This window comes from Rhinatrema bivittatum, unplaced genomic scaffold (assembly GCF_901001135.1).
Source record: "Rhinatrema bivittatum unplaced genomic scaffold, aRhiBiv1.1, whole genome shotgun sequence".
Lineage (NCBI taxonomy): Eukaryota > Metazoa > Chordata > Amphibia > Gymnophiona > Rhinatrematidae > Rhinatrema > Rhinatrema bivittatum.
Window position 1 is genome coordinate 61,944 of NW_021820829.1, and position 20,548 is coordinate 82,491.

The 20,548-nt window shown below is 41.0% G+C and overlaps 1 long non-coding RNA gene across 1 annotated transcript; it reads right to left on the minus strand.

Annotated features, from left to right (window-relative positions):
• Nucleotides 1-11,138: 11,138 nt before the first annotated feature.
• LOC115082186 lies at nt 11,139-19,551 on the minus strand. The gene is made up of 3 exons (XR_003854102.1): nt 19,476-19,551; nt 11,667-11,726; nt 11,139-11,451 (listed from the first exon to the last, which is right to left on the minus strand). It is a non-coding gene; the product is annotated as an uncharacterized LOC115082186 (long non-coding RNA).
• Nucleotides 19,552-20,548: the final 997 nt, after the last annotated feature.

Below are 20,548 nucleotides of genomic sequence, written 5' to 3' on the forward strand. Positions count from 1 at the left end.
TGGACTGAATCACTTTCACTTCCAATTCACGCTGAAATAATGCAGAAATGTTTATGAATTTTCTCAATAACTTAACTTCTGCTTATTTCCGTGGCAAAGAAATCAAAAAACTACTAAAAAGAGCTCAGTAGTGCCTAAACTTAAAAACTATAGTTTCACTGATACATGTCCAAGAAATTTATCTACTAGTTTTTCACCATCATCATAGAAAAAATATAACATAATCTTATTCTTAACAATTTTATTGCTACTGGTATTACTCATACATCTCCATCTCATTAGTATTATTTTACATTTTTTCTGTTGGGTGCTATTTGGATTTCATATAGCGGCCGGGGTACTGCTGGTTTTAATTGTGTAGCAAATTGCATTTGCTAGTGAACTAATATTTAGTTACTCAGATAGGCAATACCAGCAGTATAGACACAAGAAAAGGATATTAGTCCCAGATATAGCAGTAATATCTTTTCAACTCGATTAGTGGTGAATCAGTGCTCTGCGCAGCAGCAAGAGAAGAAAACAGCGATAGCCAATCAGTGTTATGCCAATATGCCTGCAGAAAGTGTCCTAAAGCACACAAAACAATCTCTCATGATTTTGTTTTTTTCTCTTTAATTTGTTGTGGGTAAAGGAAAGAGACATATAGGAGCCAATGTACTAATGTGCAATAAGTTTGGTTGGTAACCAAGAGCACCTTGGCAAAATTATTAAAAAAAAAAAAACCCAGCCAATATTGCACTATGAATGAAGCAAAAATATTATGCAGTGCTTTTACCATTTTACCAGGCGCTATCATCCTTCCAATGTAATCTCTTGTATGGTAAAAATATATCCAACAACATATTCTGGCCACATGTAACCTTACCTCCAAAAACCAGCCCTCTAGAAATGGTTAATGATTATTCCTATACTCGCTGTCAGAAGCATATGAAGAGCTACTTGAATGAGGCTTGGTTTATGTTCACAAAGAGGACAGACTGAGTTCTGAACATCCTATTAATCTTTCTGTTCTCCTTTACTATTTCTCTCCATTTGGTTTGCCTTTTCTGTGGAAGTGTGTAAGGGTGTGAAAGTCTCTGTTTTTTTCTATTCATCTGTCTGAATGATATTTTTTGTCTTGAAGGTTTTAGAGGACAGTGTCTATGTATAGCTGGTATGATGGTTCAGCACAAAAGTGGCCAAACAGCCGTATAGTATACATAGAAACATAGAAACATAGAAATGACGGCAGAAGAAGACCAAACGGCCCATCCAGTCTGCCCAGAAAGCTTTCACACTTATTTTTTTCATACTTAGCTGTTACTCTTGGCCCTTATAAGTAACTTTTTGGTTCTATTTCCCTTCCACCCCAGCCATCGATTTATTTCCCTTCCACCCCCACCATCGATATAGATAGCCATGCTGGTACTGCATCTAAGTGAAGTATCCTGCTAATTGTTTAGGGGTAGTAACCACCATAATAAGCAAGCTACTCCCACGCTTGTTTACCCAGCCTGTGCAATTCAGTCCTTGTTGGTTGTTGTCTGAATATAAATCCTCTTTTCTTCACTGCCATTGAAGCAGTGAACTGCACTGGATATGTATTCCAAGTGAAGTATCAGGCTTAATTGATTCTGGGTAGTAACTGCCATAACAAGCAAGCTACTCCCCTGCTTTTTTGTGGATTCAAATCCTTTTTTTCCACATTTCCTCTTGCCGTTGAAGCATAGAGCAATGTTGGTGTCGCATTAACCGTGTGTATATTTATTGAATAAGGATATTAATCTCCAGGTAGTAGCTGTCATTCCTGCAAGCCACCCCCATGCCTCTTCTCTTCATTCACATCCTCTAGACTTTATGGATCCACAGTGCTTATCCCATGCCCCTTTGAAATCCTTCACATTTTTGGTCTTCACCACTTCCTCCGGAAGGGCATTCCAGGCATCCACCACCCTCTCCATGAAGAAATACTTCCTGACATTGGTTCTGAGTCTTCCTCCATGGAGCTTCAAATCGTGACCCCTGGTTCTGCTGATTTTTTTCTGACGGAAAAGGTTTGTCGTAATCTTTGGATCATTAAAACCTTTCAAGTATCTGAAAGTCTGTATCATATCACCTCTGCTCCTCCTTTCCTCCAGGGTGTACATATTTATTTATTTATTTATTTATTTATTAACTTTTATTTACCGACATTCGTGCAGCACATCATGCCGGTTTACAAAGAACTCAGGTGGGCGATACAATAAAACAATAAAAACAATGTACAAAGAATAAAATAAAGTAACAAAAACATAACAATATAACCTATTTAGATAACAATAACATAACAATTTAGATAACCTATTTAGATAACAAAAACATAACAATATAACATATTTAGATTCTTCAATCTCTCCTCATAAGTTATTTGATGAAGATCATCCACCTTTTTGGTCGCCCTTCTCTGGACCGCCTCCATCTTGTCTCTGTCTCTTTGGAGATACGGTCTCCAGAACTGAACACAGTACTCCAGGTGAGGCCTCACCAAGGACCTGTACAAGGGGATAATCACTTCCCTTTCTTACCTTGATATTCCTCTCTCTATGCAGCCCAGCATTCTTCTGGCTTTAGCTATTGCCTTGTCACATTGTTTCACCGACTTCAGATCATTAGACCACTATCACCCCCAAGGTCTCTCTCCTGCTCCGTGCACATCAGCCCTTCTCCCCCCATCGAATTACAGTTCATTCGGATTTTCCACTCCCCATATGCATGACTCTGCACTTCTGGCATTGAATCTCAGCTGCCATATCTTCAACCACTCTTCCAGCTTCCTTAAATCCTGTCTCATTCTCATCCACTCCTTCGGCGTGTCCACTCTGTTGCAGATCTTAGTGTCATCCGCAAAAAGACAAACCTTACCTTCTATCCCGTCCGCAATGTCGCTCACAAAGATATTGAACAGGATCGGTCCCAGCACTGATCCTTGCGGTACACCGCTTAAAACCGCTCTCTCTTCAGAGAGGGTTTCATTTACCTTCACACATTGTCTTCTGTCCGTCAACCAGTTTGCAATCCAGGCTACCACCTCGGCACTCACTCCTAAGCTTCTTATTTTATTCACCAGTCTCCTGTGCGGGACCATATCAAAAGCTTTGCTGAAATCCAAGTAGATGACATCGAGCGCTCTTCCTTGATCCAATTCCTTGGTTACTCAGTCAAAAAAGTCAATCGTATTTGTCTTACAGGATCTTCTCCTGGTGAATCCATGCTGCTTCTAGTCCACCAATTCTCCCGGCTGTAGATAGTTCACTATTCTCTCTTTCAACAGTGACTCCATTACTTTTCCCACCACCGAGGTGAGGCTAACTCGTCTGTAGTTACCAGCCTCTTCTCTGTTCCCACTCTTGTGAAGCGGGACCACCACCGCTCTTCTCCAATCACCACTACTCTTCTCCAATCACTCAGCACATACAACCATGTGTGTGTGTGTGAAGGAAGTATAAATGGGAAGGCAGGCGAGAGAGACAGAGTACCAGGGTAACAATCCCTTGCTACCCATTCCTCCTGTTGCACTTGGCGGTCTGCGCAGCAAGGCCGTGGGCACGCCGCGCTCACCTGCTCTCCCGATGCCGGGCCAGGCTCCCTGCTCCGCGATGTGGTCATCTGCCATGCTCCTGCGGCCACACTCCTGCAGTTTGCAGCAGGAAGCTGCTGACCACACCTCCCATATCCTCCTAGGTGCTTGCGCATCTCTCCGAGATTTAAAGGGCCCATGGCAGGAGATTCCCCACAGCGCCCTCTGATAACATCTGGACATCCTCCTATAAAGGGCCATCTACATCTCACCATGGACGCCTCGGCAATAGGTCAACTTCGCTGGAGTCGTGCTTTGCATTTGTGTTCCTTATGCCTTGTTTCTGATCCTTGCTTCTTGGTTCCTGCTTCCACTGCTCATTTTATCCCACTTCCTGGCTTTCCCGTGACCCCAGAGCTGGCCTGACTATTCATGCACAACATCTTCTGCCTGCACGGTCTTCCCAAACATATTGTCTCTGATCGTGGGGTTTAGTTTACAGCCAAGTACTGGTGATCCTTCTGTAAAAAAAATTTAACATTTCCTTGGACTATACAACAGCATTTTATCCTCAAGCTAATGCACAGTCCGAGTGGACCAACCGGACATTGAAAAGCTTTCTTGAGCCTATGCAAATGACTGTCAAGATAACTGGGTCTCTTTCCTTCCACTGGTGGAGTCTTCCCACAACTCCCACATCAGCAACTCTACGGGGTCCTCTCCCTTCCAAATTGTTTATTGAAGACAGCCATCACCTCCATTTCCTATCCCATTGACTGTTCCCTTGACTGTGGCTCAAGTGACAATTCAGAAGCTCCAAGAACTCTGGTGATATGTGTGCCTGAGCTTGAGACCAACATGGAGACGGCAAAACTGACCCAGAATCCTCTGCTATCTTAGCCTTTCTGGCTATGTGAACTTTAAATGTCCTACTGAGCCTGACCTCAACTGGACAGCAGTTGAAGCTGGCAACAATTTTTGATGCCTAATTATAGGGTCACAAAAGCAGAAGGCAATGGTTAGAACTGCAGGCTAGAATGTCGGTTACAGGGGCAACTGTAACAGGGGCATCTGTAAACACAGCACACAGCCTAAGATATAACACTTGCCCTGAACAGCAAGATTTTAACAGAACACAGGATTATCTAGTGATGGTAAATGGGCCCCAACTTGGAGAACTGGTCAGGGTAGTTAGGGATACTGTATCATGCTGTTGACATGACAACCTATGTAAGTGACACTCCAGGTGGTCACGCAACTTAAGAATTTCTGACCTAGTACTGTATTGTATTTTACCTATAAAAGAAGGATCAGTTCATGTATACAACTAGATGCTGGAGGTCAGTTTGTCAGAGAAATGGCACCCAGCATCTCCCAAGAATACTCATATAGCTCAATAAAAAATTATGCTTTCTAAAAACTTTAAGTGTTCTTGTATTCATGGAGAAGCATCATAAAGTGTGTTTGGTGCTTAACACTGGACCTGCACAAAGAAAATGTTTCAGAAAGTGGCTAAGAGGGCCAGAAAAACTACGGATGCACACCATAGGCCAGCCAAAAAAATCTCCGCTAAAGGTGAGATCAAAATCCAATGAATAATCCCCAAAATAGCCCACCCTCCAATAATACTTTCTTTCTTTTCTTTTTTTACTTTGTTTATTTTTAAACAAAATAATTTTTTATTTTTAAATAAATACATTTTTTATGTGGAATGAGAAGTTTCATACTTATTGTATTGCATGCCTCCACGGCCTTGCTACAATGGTTAAATTGTAATCATAAACTTACCTCCCTCCCAGTCTCAATTTGAAATTTTATTAAATATTTTTTGTCTATTATTTTATTTTTGTAAAACTCATAATGTTTTTTCATTGACTTAAAATTAAACTTTAGCGCTAAAGTGCTGATATAACTTGTTTATCTATTGTTCCCAGACAAATTGAAAATCTTTCTCAATGCTTCAAGTGTCCTGCTGTCTTAAGTGTACCAACTTCACTCCTCTATTCTTATCCAAATGGCTCTATCGTCGCTGCTTACTGACTTTTCAGTCTATTGATTGGACTGAGCACATCAACAGAATACTTCACTTGTTCAAAACCAAAGTTGTCTCTCATGTTTTCCCCTCAGCGCTACCAATATTTTTTCAATGCTTCAGTCACTTATACTGATTCAAAACGCCGAGTAGTTTTTTGACTATGAGACACTATGGACCTTATTTTCCAAGGCTATCGCAGGCTTGCGCTAACAGCACAAGCCTGCGATAGCTAGCGAAGGTAGCAAATGCTGGTGCTACCTACATCGGGGTGGAGTCGGCCTCGGAAGAGGAGGAGTCGGGGCATCACCGGGGCCAGCTCTGCGACGAAGGCACGGACAGCGAAAAGGTAAGGGCCTTTTCGCTGCCTATTTCACGCCCAATAACTACACTTTCTATGGTGGAGTTATTGGGCGCGATGCCGGCAGCGATCGCACCGCGGAGGTGAGATCGATGCCAGCTAGCGCAGGATCCCCCCCCCCCCACGTTTCGTCCCCCCGCCCCTCATTACCGCATTTTTCTAAAGTATCGCAGGCCTGTGATACTTTAGAAAATGATGCCCTATGTTCAGTTGGAGGCGCTGGTTAAACTTTTGCAAGCGCCAGATGGAAAGTCTCTTAAGTCAGCTAGACTGTATTTCAAACTTCATGAAGATTATGAATTGTAAATATTATACTTGAATCGTTAAACCAGCCGGAATGCTGTGTTAGATTTTTACCTTTGATCACAATGAACTTCAAACTTTTAAATCAGCTAAATGCGCTATTTGAATGTAATCAGACGCCAAAGAAGTTTTTAACTTTTTTTTTCTTTTTTTTCGACTAAAATGTCCCTTGAAACCACTTTAGCGCTAAAGTTTTAATTTTAAGTCAATGTGAAAAAACATGATGAGTCTTACAAAAATAAAATAATATATAAAAAAATATTTAATAAAATTTCAAATTGAGAGTGGGAGGGAGGTAAGTTTATGATTACAACGTAACCATTGTAGCAAGGCCATGGAGGCATGCAATACAATAAGTATGAAACTTACCTCATTCCACATAAAAAATGCATTTGTTTAAAAATAAACAAAGTAAAAAAAGAAAAGAAAGAAAGAAAGAAAGTATTATTGGAGGGTGGGGTATTTTGGGCACCATAGGCCGGCACCACAATTAAGCCAGGGGACAAGGTCTGGCTTAGCATCCGTCAAATTCAACTCCGGAAGCCCTTCCCAATCATCCGCCAGTTGGGTCCAGTAACCTACCAGTTGTGGTTACCAGCGTTCCCAGGAATCCACAATGTATTCCGCGCTTCCCTCCTCAAACCTTTAATTCCCTCGTGGCCTTCCAGGAGACTACCAGAGCCTCAGGAGGTTTCCTCAGAGGATAACGTTACCTATCAAGATAAAGAAGTCATGAAATCAGGCAGCAGGGTGAGGAATGGGAGTACCTGATCTCCTGGGAAGGGAGAGGCCCAGAAGAGAATACCCGGGAGCCTGCCCCCAATATAATAGATAAAAAGCTCCTAAAAGAATCCCATGCCACACACCCCACAGGACCTGCAGCTGCCTCCCAGCCATTCCAAAAGCTTAAAAGCCCTTCACCTACCAGAAGTAAATGAATGGCACAGTCAACTTCAGGCTAAGGAGAGTGGAATAAAAAAAAATTATGCATCTGCAAAAAGACATTCAGATGAATTTTCAAAGGTCACATACTGTCATAGCAATTTTCAAAAGCTACTTGCCTGCATTAAGTGCACTTGACTTGGGTAAAACCCATTGACAATTCAATAGGCATATGTTGTAGCACTTTTCAAAAGCCCACTTAAATGGCTAAAGTGCATTTAAGTTTTAAGCAGGTAAATGCTTTTGAAAATCAGGCCCTTTATGTACCTGAAACAAAAAATCAACAAGATGTGCAGTGCACTGCTCTCCTCACTGCAATGTCCCTGCTGTGCTCTGCTGCTTGCTGAGGCCCTCACCTTCGGTCTCTCCACCTTCATTCTGTCCCTTCCCTCCCTTCGTGTCTGCTGCTGCAGCCAGAGCACATGAAACCAGCCCAGTGCGGGCTTTTCTCTCTCATGTGATCGCACAGGATGCCATACTCCAATTTATTTTACGGTTTAATTATCCTATGATAAATATCATTCCACTTATCACACTTTAGTCCATCCGGGCGAAATGCTTGATCAGTTCATTATTTTTCACGAGCATGTCCTTTACCATATTTGCTTAGGCAAGTTCAATAGTGCCTATTATGTTTATTGTGTCTTCAGAGATGGAATAAATGGTTAGTACTTTAGGAGAGGCATTTATCACATTGCAAATAGCTTCACTGCATGATGTTCCTTCTTGGGCTTATATTCAAAGGCATTCAGCTGGATAACTAGTGAGTTATCTGCCTAAATGCCATCTTGTGAATATTTCGGGCACTTATATGTCTAACTCATTATGTAGAGGGCGGAGTTAAATTAGCCGGACAGAAAGAGACTAAGCACAGTTGGATCTGGAGTATCAGAGGTTATTGGTATAACGGCAGTTGACTCCCTGCAGAACACCTGGTTCTCAGGACCCCTTATCCTTACTATCGCAGGAATAATAAGAATCTTTAATGCATTAAAACCTGCCTCTTCTGCCATGTCACAAAACCCAATGAACAAAATGAAAGCTCAAAGGTAGCAAACTCAGGGACAGAGTCAGGAGTCAGAGAGGTGGTGGAGGTAAGAAGTTAGAATGCTAGGAAAAGCACAGAAAATGTTTATTTGCAAAGCGTTGTTTGACTTTATGCTTTAAGTTGGAGTCCATTGAGAATAGTTATGTATTAGTGGAATTTAAATGATTTAAATAGATAAATAAATAATGATAGTGGAGGAGCAGCCAGAAAGGTGTATGTAGCACTGCAAAAGAAAGCAAACTTGGGCAAGTGAAATGGTTATTACGGGCTATGTGTAGGCCATCCTAGTCTATGTTTCTGTGTTTCTTACCAATGAAAAAAGGTGAAGCTGGAGCTCAAGCTGGGCCTGTTGTATTTAATAGGCAAGGTCAATGGCCGGGCCTAGTGCTGTTTACTGTTATCAGCATCTCGATGCTTCTTTTACTGGAGATAAACCTAGAGAAAGCTGTGGAAAGAGGAACTCCAATGTCAACTTCTTCACTCAGTTCAACCTTGTCAACAATATTGGGGTAAGAAGTCATGTTCTTGTCAACAATATGGGGGTAAGAAGGCACATTCCTTTTACCTCTTTTTTTCTCATATACACCCGATCTATAAGGGAAAAGAGTGAGGGTGTTCACTTGCTCTGCCCCTGGCCTGGCTTCCTAATCTTGCACGTGCTCCGATAACATCTTTGTCATCCTGGTAGAATGTTCTTTTCATCCGCTGGCAATCATGTCAATAGACAAAGCAAGCACTGCATTTAACTTGTTTGCACGATTTAAAGTGAAAGTCATATCTCGGCTACCTTATACGTGAGAAAGACCTTAGAGAAAAAAACAAAACATTATACCCACCATTATAGACGTCTTTCATTGTATTTTTGCCGCCAAAGCATATTTATGTTGTTTTGTCTCTGTCATGGTTAAAAATCAACATGTGGGACACAGCCAATATGTATACTGGCAGGAGAGAAGTATCATCTGGCTGGCCTTATACATGATTTATAGATGCTACTTAGCCCAGGTGTCTACTACCCCAAAATGAAGAAATGTTTGTATTCATCAGTGTCAACTATGCCATCTTTGCTGAATGCTCTGAGGTAGCTTGAAAAGCATAGGCAGATTCCAGTGGCAATGAGCTTTTACTCGATCACAAAAAAAAAAAATAACCAGGGGCAATGGTAGCTGCAGTGATGATAATTATAAGAATAACAAGGCTGAGGAAGGCACTGATGAGGAAGCCACTAGTACCGGTCTTGGCTCCATTTTCAACCATATATACCCTGGGACTACATTGGAGAAGGTTGGCTGCATAAATCTGTGTAGCCTGCTTGTTCTCCAGCACTTATGTAAAGCTGTACAATTTGACACCTTCCTTGAGTTACAGTGTCAGAAGGGATGATCCGAGGTCCATGAAATGTATTTTCATTTACCTGCTAACTAGGATCATTCTGGGATTACCACCTGCATTACTGTGAGAACAGACTTTTGTACTGCTCCTAGGCAGACAGCATTAAATTGCTAGCTAGGGTAAAGGCATACAGTGGTTTCATGCCAAGGTTTTATCATGAAATCCTATTAGCGAGAGCATTGCATTCATTAAACAAACCATTGAACGCATTGCATTTTGTATCAGACAAAAGGGAAGGAGAAAGCCATGTCCTTTTGGAACGGAGGATTCCATGTCTCTAAAATGCTCTTGAGGTAAACTGGAACGTATTGTATTTTCAGACCAGCTTGAAAGATTGGGCATGCAAAGTCTGCCACATACCATGCCTTACAAGTCGGCAAGTCTATCCTTTTTTTTTTTGCCACGGTTTCCTTCACCTTTTCTAATGTGACCTTTATCCAGAGGTTTTCAGTGTGCTCTATGCTAATGCAAACACACGAGGTTTCCACATGCATCATTCAAGAATGTAAAAGTTCTATTAATCTAATGCTTTAATTGATGTAACGATTAGAAAATAGTACTGCCATTGTTCCTGTCATGGCCGCACAGTTTAGTAAGTGGCACAGAATGTTTGATTTTACTTGTTATGCTGCTGATAACATGGGAAGCAGTGTGACTTAATGTATCTTATTTACTTAGTCAATTAGCAAAAGATAACCTCCCATTGTGCAACCATCAATAAATCAATTGTGTTAATACTGTCTTGGAATGTTCTTTATTACTTTCTTTCATATTGTTGACTTAAGGAAAAGTACCCTCAAGTTTAACTTGTGTCAGGACTCTATCCTAGTCTCTAACTATTATAACATTTTTGGTAAAATATTAAAGTGTGACTTATTTAACCACATTTTGGGCAATACGAGCTTCTGTTAAAAATGTTAGATGAATGCATCATTAAGGCACCACCTACCTAGTTTGTAATTTGAATAATATATTTTCCCAGCACTCTAGGAATCAAATTAAGCTTCAATTATGAGAAAGAATTTCAGGAACGAAGCTCATTTAAGTCATCAAGCTGCAAGTCTGAAACAGTCCAGCTTTAAATGTTCAATATTTTATTCTCCTTCTTATGGAAAGAAAAAAATCGGCAGTGCATATTTTTTAGTATCACTTGATCTTGGTGGTTTTAATCTTAATCCTGCCTGTAACAGTGCTAGCTATTGAGCAAAATGTAAACCTTTTGCATTGCATAGGTGGAATTATCTTTAAGGTTGTTGTGGGTCTATAAAAATGGTTAGTGAAAATTAACCAATTCTCCCACCCCCACACTATTTCAACTAGTGAACGCACCCCCCCCCCCCCCCTCCAAAAAAAACCTCTCAGGTTAAGTTTCACCACTGTTTTCAATGTAAAAAAGAGAAAATGTATTTATTTAAGTAATGAATTAAACAAATGTAACCTGGAAGTCATAGAGCAGATATCCACAAGCAACCCACAGGCCTCCCCTTTGCAAAGTGGCTTTTCACTATTCAACAACACTTTAAACACTGCTTGCTTTACTTTTGAAAAAAAAAAATGCATAATCTCCACAGGCATTCTTCTGAAAATGTCCCGTTTACTAATTTAAACAAAAGAAATGGGCTTTTCTCAAAAACACCTTTATCCTGTCAATATACTTTTGATGTCATATTACCTAGTGGGTAAGAAATCAATTCTTTTCCGTATCCTCACTTTGCCTTAGAAGTCAGCAGCCTTGAGCGTAAATTAAATATTCCGCTATGGAGAGCATCCTCCCTGTCAGACGCGCGGCTCTCTTCTTCTCTTGATGATGATTGGTGACTTTGAGGCTCACATGACTGCTGGATAATAAATTGAATGCGGTCATTGTTCTATTTCTTTTTCCATTGACCTCAGTGTGATATACGCCTTCCTTGAGACTTTTTCAAACTAGTGAGGAAAAATGACAAGGACTTTTAAAGGGAAAAACCATGGCTTTAATTGGGTGCGCTGGATGGACCTCTAGATGACCCTGTACCAAGGAGCTTTTAATAAATGGGTTCAAACTTAATCTTACCGGCCAGAGTATTCAGAAGAGCTTCCGCTGCACCATGCTTGTCACCTTTAAGATGTCTTTCTTTTCCGTTCAGTAAAAAAAAAAATAGAGTGGATGAAATAGATACAATGATGAAATGATTATCGCCTCTCTGCTTCCAATCTTTTTTTTTTTTTTCCACTTAAACAAATCTGCCTGGCTCGCCCAAATGCTATGCGGGCTCCTTCTACTTTAATGCACATCTGAGCCAACTATGGAGCTCTTCACATTTTCTTAAACATTTGTAAAGGTTTTCATAAAAGTTAGATTTTTCTGCAATTTGGAAGTCTTCAGGATGCATTTGAACCCTCATCTATCCCAGTATGATATGCATACATTTATACACTGAGAAGTCTAATCAAGCAAATCTGAATCTTTTCATTACCTGTTCATATCAGAATCCATAGGGTTAATTTACCCATTTTGAGGCCAGAAAGGAGGCTAAGGTTAATTGCTATTTGGGCAGTCAAAATATTCGTTTTTTGGTGATTGGGTCCTTAAGGTATGATTTTCAAGTGCACAATAAGATCAGATGCTTAGGTGTTATATCTAATGATCTTAAATTGTTGTGTATTCTTTGAATTATGAGTGATTATTAGGGGTTATCATATCTGATTAAATAGCTTGGAGGAACTGGGATGTTAAGGGATTTAGTTTCAAGATCCCATTTTATAATCTCAAAATCTCATCCCATAAATATTTGATGGGAAGGGAGGAAGATTCAGTTCCACAAGATCTGGAGTCTATTTGGTCCATGGTTTGGAAATATACATTAAGGGCTCCATCTCTTTGAGAATAGTGAATACCCAGATTAAAATATTAATGGGATCATACATCAACCCCACAGCGAGTTAATGCATGGGACTCCAGCATTATCCCTCCATGTTGGAGGAATTGATCTTAGGTTCATTTAAACATTTGCGGTAGAAAAGTCCCTTAATTAAACCATTTTGGAATAAACAAGAAGACACTATTTCAAGAAGTTTGGGCATCTATGAACTCAGTTTTTAGGTGTTCTTTCTGTAGGAAAATGCCTTCTGTCTTGCTTATGTCTGTCTGTCTGTGACCCCCCCCCCCCCCCCTTAGCTGTAGTACTCCAGACCATGACATGTGAGGGGATTGTGCCAGCAAAGACAGCAACGGAGTGGTTGGGCAGAGCCAGGCATCCATGTGACCTGGGAAAGTAGATACCAGATGCTGCAGAAGAATGTGAGCGAGTGCCAGCATCCAGAACCTTGGCGTTCTTGGGCAGACACAGCGATGGTGCAACCCGGAGGGCAGGCGCTGAGGCAGGACAAAGTCAGGGCCAGCATCCTGATCCCGGAGCTGTCAGGCAGACACAGGTAGCCACATGATTCAGCAGACCAGAGAGTGCTGCAATGGGACAAAGTCAATACCGGTATCTAGAGCCCATGGTCGGCCAGAGGCATCATCTGTACACCCACTGGGGATATAGCCTTTTCAGCTTCTGTTGGGTATGGCTGTAGAGGAGAATCTCTCAAATGTTTGGTTTAATGTCTACTGTTGGCTGCAAGATGTGTGTTGGACTGTCCAGATATTAGAAAAGAAATACTCCTTCTCTTTAACTGAAATGGATGCAAAAGATTTGGAATATAGTTAGCAAAGAACAATTAATATGAAGGTTAAGAGGAAAATTGCCTCTATTTTGGGACAGTTGGAATACTTTCTTTCAATTTATTAAAACAGAATTTAGAATATAATTTGTAGAGTGCATGGGGCTGCCCACTTCTGCTTCTTTTTTTGTGACATCTGCTTCTTCTCTACAATTATGGTAGGTGAAAATGTAGATAACCCAGCATTATTATTCTCATTGGGGTTTTTTCTATTTGGTTTTATTTTATTTGGTTTTGCTGTATTTTTTATTATTTTTCATGACTTCTCTTTTTCTATTATGGTGCATGTAGTGCATCTTTAATGATAAAATGACACAGCTGATATCTTTGTTATATTTATTATTTTTTTATTATTGTAGGTCTGGGTTATGGATATTTTGATGTTGATGTGGATGTTATGTGTCAGTTATAATATTGGAAAAAATAATAAAACATTTGAAACAAAATATTAGCTTTCCAAAAACTGGGGCAGAGGCTACACAGGAGACCAAATGTGGGTATATAGGGTGAAAAAGATCATTTAATAAGGCATTTTTTATCTGCCTTGATCCAAACCATAGACTGTATTAGCTGTCTCATATATAATATGGACCATATTATCCCCTTTTAACGATGTAAAATTGCTCTGACAATGTTGGTATCCCGTAAGAACAAAGTGAAGAAACCATGGTGGGGCCATTATGGCAGCATGGTCTAATGGCAAGACGCCATAAAACAAATTCCTGGCTGTGCAGTTATCTCCACCCAACCTCATTTGAGTGCACTATGAAACATTATTTAACCCAATGTCATAAAAATCAATAGGGAAAAACCTAGAATTTACGTACATTAAAAAAAACCTTTATTACTGTTAGAAAACAAACTGTTAATGCTATAGTACATGGCTAGGCAATTCTAGTTCTCGAGTGCCACAAGCCTGTCAGGTCTCTAGGATATCTGCAATGAATATGTATGAGATACATGCAATGGAGGCAGTGCATGCAAATACATCTGATAAATATTCACTATTATTCAGTGTGGATATCATGAAATCCCGACCAACTTGTGCCACTCACGGACCAGAGTTGCCTACCCCTTCTTTAGCAAGTAGAAGGGCAAAAGGAGCCACTGGCATGCAAGGCTAGCATATACATTTCCCCATCTACACAATGTTTATTTGGCATCTTTGATTTATAAATGTCCTGTCCATGGAAGGGAAGCATTCACAGGATGCTAGCCATGTTCCATTATACACACCATGCAATTTTCAATCCCTGCATTAACATAAGAACATAAGAAGTGCCGTGCTGGGTCAGATCAAAGTTCCAGCAAGCTCAGTGTCCTGTCTCTCACAGAGGCTAATCTGGGTAATGAGAACTACCCAATAGATGGCAAAGAGTAGATCCATTTCCTTGTTTTTCACTCCCAGGGATAAGCTGAGGCTTTCCCCAAGATCACCTGGCTAATAATTATTCATGATCTTTTCTTTCAGGAACTTGCCCAAATCCCTTTTAAACCCAGCTATGCTAGGTGCCTTGACCATATCCTCTGGCAACAAATATCACAGCTTAATTGTATGTTGAGTGAAAAATTACTGTCTCCAGTTTGTTTTAAATCTGCTACCAGCTAGTTGCATGGAGTGTCCCATAATCCTAGAGTTATTTGAAATGGTAAATAACCATTCCCTATTCATCTGATTCACCCCAGTCATGATTTTATAAACATATCTCATATCCCTTCTCAGTCGTCTCTTCTCCAAGCTGAAGAGCCCTAGCCTGTTTATTCATAAGGGAGCCAATTCATCTCCTTTATCATTTCTGTTGCCCTTCTCTGTACCTTTTCTAATTTTGCTCTAACCTTCTTGAGAAGGGGCAATTAGAACTGCATACAGTAGTCAAGGTGTGGTCACACCCTAGATCTAGACAGAGGCATTGCTGTCATGTCCTCACAATCTTCCAACCACCTTTTCACACAGCCCAGCAAGTCAAGGGACACTGGCTATTAGTCTCATACACAATGGCTTCATACCTTCATCACCTACCCTATATAGCCCCAGAAGTCATGGCATAACAGAAGACACTCTGCCTTTATATATCCCACTCCACCTGCCACCTTCTACAATGCAGCCACCATACATATTAACTGGTTAGGCTAGAATGTCCTCCACAGCTCCTGCTATCAGACATTTGAATAGGGATGCATCTCACTATTCATGGAGTCAGTGGCATACTAAGGGGGGTGCGAGGGTGAAGTCCACCCCAGGTGATAGCCAGGAGGGGGAGTGCCAGCCGGGAGGTCGGTGGCCATGAGTGGAGTCCATCCTGCTTGCATTAGAAGAAGGGGGAGGCCACCGAGCTGTGAGAGGTGGGAGCACTGGGCAGCTGACTAGAGTGCCACGGGTCTGGAGCAGGCAACTGCATAGCCTTTTCTTCTTCTCCCCACCTCCCCCCCCCCCCATGGCCGGGAAGAGGAAGTGGTGGGTCCGCAGGGGTAGGAAGAAGGAAAGGTCATGCAGTTGCAGCCTGAAACATACGGAAGAGCAATAGCGCTCTCGTCCCCCCCCCCCCCCCCCCCCGCAGATGCAGGAAGTAGAGCCCACATGCTGCCTCAAAAAAAAATGAAGCGTCCCCGTCTGTCACAGGGGCTGAAGGAAGAAACTGCTGCTGTGCTTCTGATGGGGAGTGGGGTAGGAAGTGAAAGAGTGTTTGTGTGTGTGTGTGTGTGTGTGTGTGTGTGAGAGAGAGCATGTCTGTGTGCGTCTCTGTGTTAGAGCATGTTTGTGAATATGTATAAGGGAGTGAGAGTCCATGTTTGTGTGTGAGAGAGGGAGCTGCGTGAAGGTGTGTTTATGTGAGAGAGAGAGAGAGACATAGAGGGAGCCTATGTGCCGGGGTGTGTGAATGTGATTGCAAGAGAGCGAGGAAGCCTGTGTGAGGGAGAAGGGAACCAGAGATCACTGGGTGGGGGGGAGGAGGGATGCAGAAGTGAGGGGGGGAGGGACAGAGTAGTGAATCTGGGGGGGTGGGGGTGCCAAAGGAATTATCTACCCCGGGTGCCAAATACTTTAGGTACGCCACTGCGTGGAGTAACCTTGACTTGAGCAAACACAGACAAATCTGGAGGCCAAAGAGTAACTATTGCCACTCATTTCCTTTTCTAAAGTCTGTTGATTGGGATCACCAAAGAGCTCGGCTTCACCGAGGAAGTACAAACAGATCTGAGCTCTTTAAATCCTAATAATGCGCTACTTTAGCAGCGGTGTACCCAGTATAACGATATAGACTTCATGTGCTTCTGGGTCTAGTAGCACTATAGAAACGATAAGGAGCAATAGTAAGAATCTGAAGGAGTCTACAGTTTTGTGCAGCTGGAGAATTGGTTGGCGTTCAGTAAAAAAAAAGAGGAAATACCAAAACTGGACAATTTTATTTATCTGTGTGTCTGCTTTTTTATATAATATTTATTTGTATGCCCATCTATGATTTAGATAACCATCCAATAAATGTTAGTACTGTTAAAATATTATTTATTTGGTTTATATTCTGCCTTTCAGGCTCTTCAAAATGGAATCAGTTCCAACAATGTGGATATTTCCCTGTCCCCAGAGGGATTACAGTCTAAGAGCCTGATTCACTAAGGCTTTCTCCCATGCTGTGTCTCAGGAAAAATGCTTCGTTAATGAGGCCCTAAGTTTCTATTTAAGACAATGCAGGGTGAAGGGACTTGCCTAAGGTCACAAGGAGTGGCAGCGGGATTTGAACCCTGGTTTGCAACCTGCAGCTCTAAGCACTAGGCTACTCCTCCAGCCTCAGCTTGGAAAATTCCTGAGCTGCATAAATTACTGAACATTTAAATATAATCAAGTCACAGTAGTTTTCCTCAAACTACAAGGAAAGATATTCAGGTCTTCTAATTGATGTCTTACTCGTGTACGTAATGTTTTTTGAATGCCTCTAGAATTTTCAGAATAGATGTCTATGCTATGTTTGTGTTGCAAAATTCCTACTACGCTATCACTATCCCCACCTAGGATTAAATAAAAACTCAAAGAAGATAGATTTCATTCTGATTCGAGTTCAACAAAATCAATGGGTTTAATTAACATCTTCAGGAGACGAAGCTCTGGAAAGAGCTATGGCCTATAGCCTCTGGCTGAGGATGGTTGCTGCAATGTCACGACTAGATGGTAAGGAAGAAAGGGTTAAATGGGGAGGGGGGGACGAGAAATCGGAAGACTCATGCCATAAGAGACCAGTTTCAATTAAGACGGAGGCCCAACAGAGCAGGAGAAAAGTGCATACAAATAGAAAATCTGCCATACATTTTTTTCTGCAAAGGGCGAAGAATACCTTATTATTATTATCAGCTGTCTGGATTGTTTTGGATTTTGTGCAAATAGTACTAAAAGGGTGACTTTTGTTTAGAGGCACTTTGGGTAGGTAGCATACTTTTTTTTTCTATGTATCCATGGTGGATCTACACAGATATGAATTTTGCCAGCAATTAGCCTATCTCGTTGAAAAAGTTTCACAACTCTGTTTAAAACGTTTGCACATTCTTAATCCCGAACGTTTTCTCCATTACCTTCTAATTCATAAAATACCATTCTGTTCCATATTACAATGAACATCCATCTAACCTGTCTTTACAGCGTGCAAATGCTCCACTCGTTTCACATTTTCAAGAAATGCCTCTCACATTCTCTGTTCTTAGATGTTGTGTGATTGAACAACCGAGCCCAGACTGGAGAGGTGGCGATTTTCATTTAACTTTGTTACGCCTGAAGCAACGGTGGATTTATAATCTGTAACACTATTTGGGCTTAATTCTGAACAAGATTTTTCAGCTTTCCTATAATGTTTTCCTTGTTGAATTGCTACATTTAAATGAATAGTGCTTTTGACATGATGGTCAGCGTCGTAGAGATACGTCATTGATAAGTCAATTATATGTTTGCTACGTCTTCTTGATACTTATAAAAACAACTGTTTTTTCAGGACATTCAAGACCTTTGTTTCTGGCTTCCGATTATGAAGTTCCTTGAGATGCCACATAAGGTGCCATGGGTTTGCTTGAGATAAGTACTTTTATTTATTCATTCTAACACTAACATTGTTTCATGATTTATTTTAGAGTCAACAGTCCTTGGATTATGCTTTCCTGTTTAGCCCTTGAAGAAGCGTTTCTGCATGAAACCATGGCCATAGTTGGGCTATTCTAAGTTGATAATTATGATTAAGGAATCCTTTTGCATCTATCCTAGGCTGATGCTCACTTTGGGGGTCATTTTTCAAAATGTGATGGGCTGTTATCGCGTGTGTTAGGGCTTTATTGCATGTAATAATGCCCTAACGCATACGATAACAACAGCATCGCAGCAATATAATTTAAATGAGGGAAAGGGGAGGGATTTGGGCGGGATTTAAAAATTTTGGGGCTTGATTGAGCTGTGGACAATAATGTTTTACACATTTTCACTGGCATTAGTATCAGAAATAGCTGCACCTTTTGCAGGGGCGCTATAGTGTGCGCAGCGGGCGAGAACGCACCACTGCGATGTGGCTGGGTGCACACTATCACACACACACACACACACACACACACACACCCCGGTCCTTTTTCTAGCTATGGCTCTTCATTCTGCTATATTCATAGCAGAATGAAAAATCCTATGGTTTATTTGCTGACAAGAAACAATTTAATTACAAAAAAATATCATACGGAGAGGTGAATGATTGATAAGACCACGTGGTCCGTATGGTACTCGGACATACTGACTGGCTTGCTGACATTATTCTTATTTTTTGATATTTTATATCACAAATATCCTATATCACTAAGCCTGCATTGCTATAGAGTGTTTCGGTTCTCATCCTTTAGTTTGTTGTGTTATTTTTCTGAGAGCTTTTTGACTCTCTTTTCAATATTACATTGTTATGCATTAAACCATTTATACCAGTCTCATGCCTCTGATACTGTTATCCACGCAGTGTATTCTATATCTGAGTTCTTCATTTGCTCTGAATGACAAAATCAGACCAGGGCAGTTTGATTCATTTTTAGGTCATGCAGTACTATAAGTATTTCTACCTCTACCAAAAATTACAATAAACTAGGACTTCTCCTACTTCTCAGCCAACCAGGAAATCCACAACAAAAATGCATGAGATATATTTACCTGCATGGGAAAAGAGTGGATAAGGAATTTTTTTTTTCTTTTGCACATTCTTTGTGACTGACTGGCTGTAGGGTCATCAGGACAGGTAGGTGACACCCTGAAATAAACAATGGACAATTCCCCATTAATAAAATGTGCAATTTGCAGTAGAGAATCATCGCAGGAAATGCAATGCCTGTCATGCTTCTGAGCCCCCCCCCCCCCCCCCCCCAGTAATGTTTTCCTTCTTTTCTAAACAGTGTCTGGCTCAAAGATGGAAGGAAGCCCTTGCAGAAGTCAGCCTTTATTTATCACACTAGCCTCTGCTATATTTGACACTCTCGTAGTCTCTGCCATGATAATTGAGTCTACTTGTCTTTTCTAGGACACTGGAAGATCTAACTAAGTCAGAATGTCTTCATTCTAACCCAGATTTCTATTTATTACCTACCTTACTGAGGAAGACAAGGTGAGTTATCATTCACGACTGAAAACCTGAGAGTCATTTATATGCTTGAGGTACCATAAAACCATCCTGTACAGAAACCAACTGTTTAAGAAAATATATTACGGGCTAAGCAAAATCCCCTGGTGAGAAATGCTATGGTACTGAACTGGTATGGGCAGTTTAGTTCATGGATTTCCAACGCCGCCCCCTTTCACTCCCCAATCCCACTCCTTGTCATGCAAACCCTCAAAAGATTGCATAGGCAATGATTTGTGACAGATTGCTCCCCAGCCCCTACTACTTAAATCGTACATGATGAATTCAACATGAGGTGACAGTCACAGCAAGTGTACACGGGGCTGCGGCTAGAAACTAATTTGACTGAAGTTAAAACTCAATGAGCGAGAAAATCTGAGCCCACACCTAAGGCATCTCAAACCTTTAATCTCTATAAATGCCATAACCAGCACAGATGTCTCTTTTTATTGTTCAAACTATTTCTCTGCAATAGAAATGGTATCGCTATGCAAAGGCAATATTTCAGCGCTACTTTTCCTGGTATGTTAATGGACCAAGAAAGCAGAAACCGCTTGCTTGCCAGGATCGTCATATATTTCGTTTAGATGAGAACGCACGCCTCATTTTT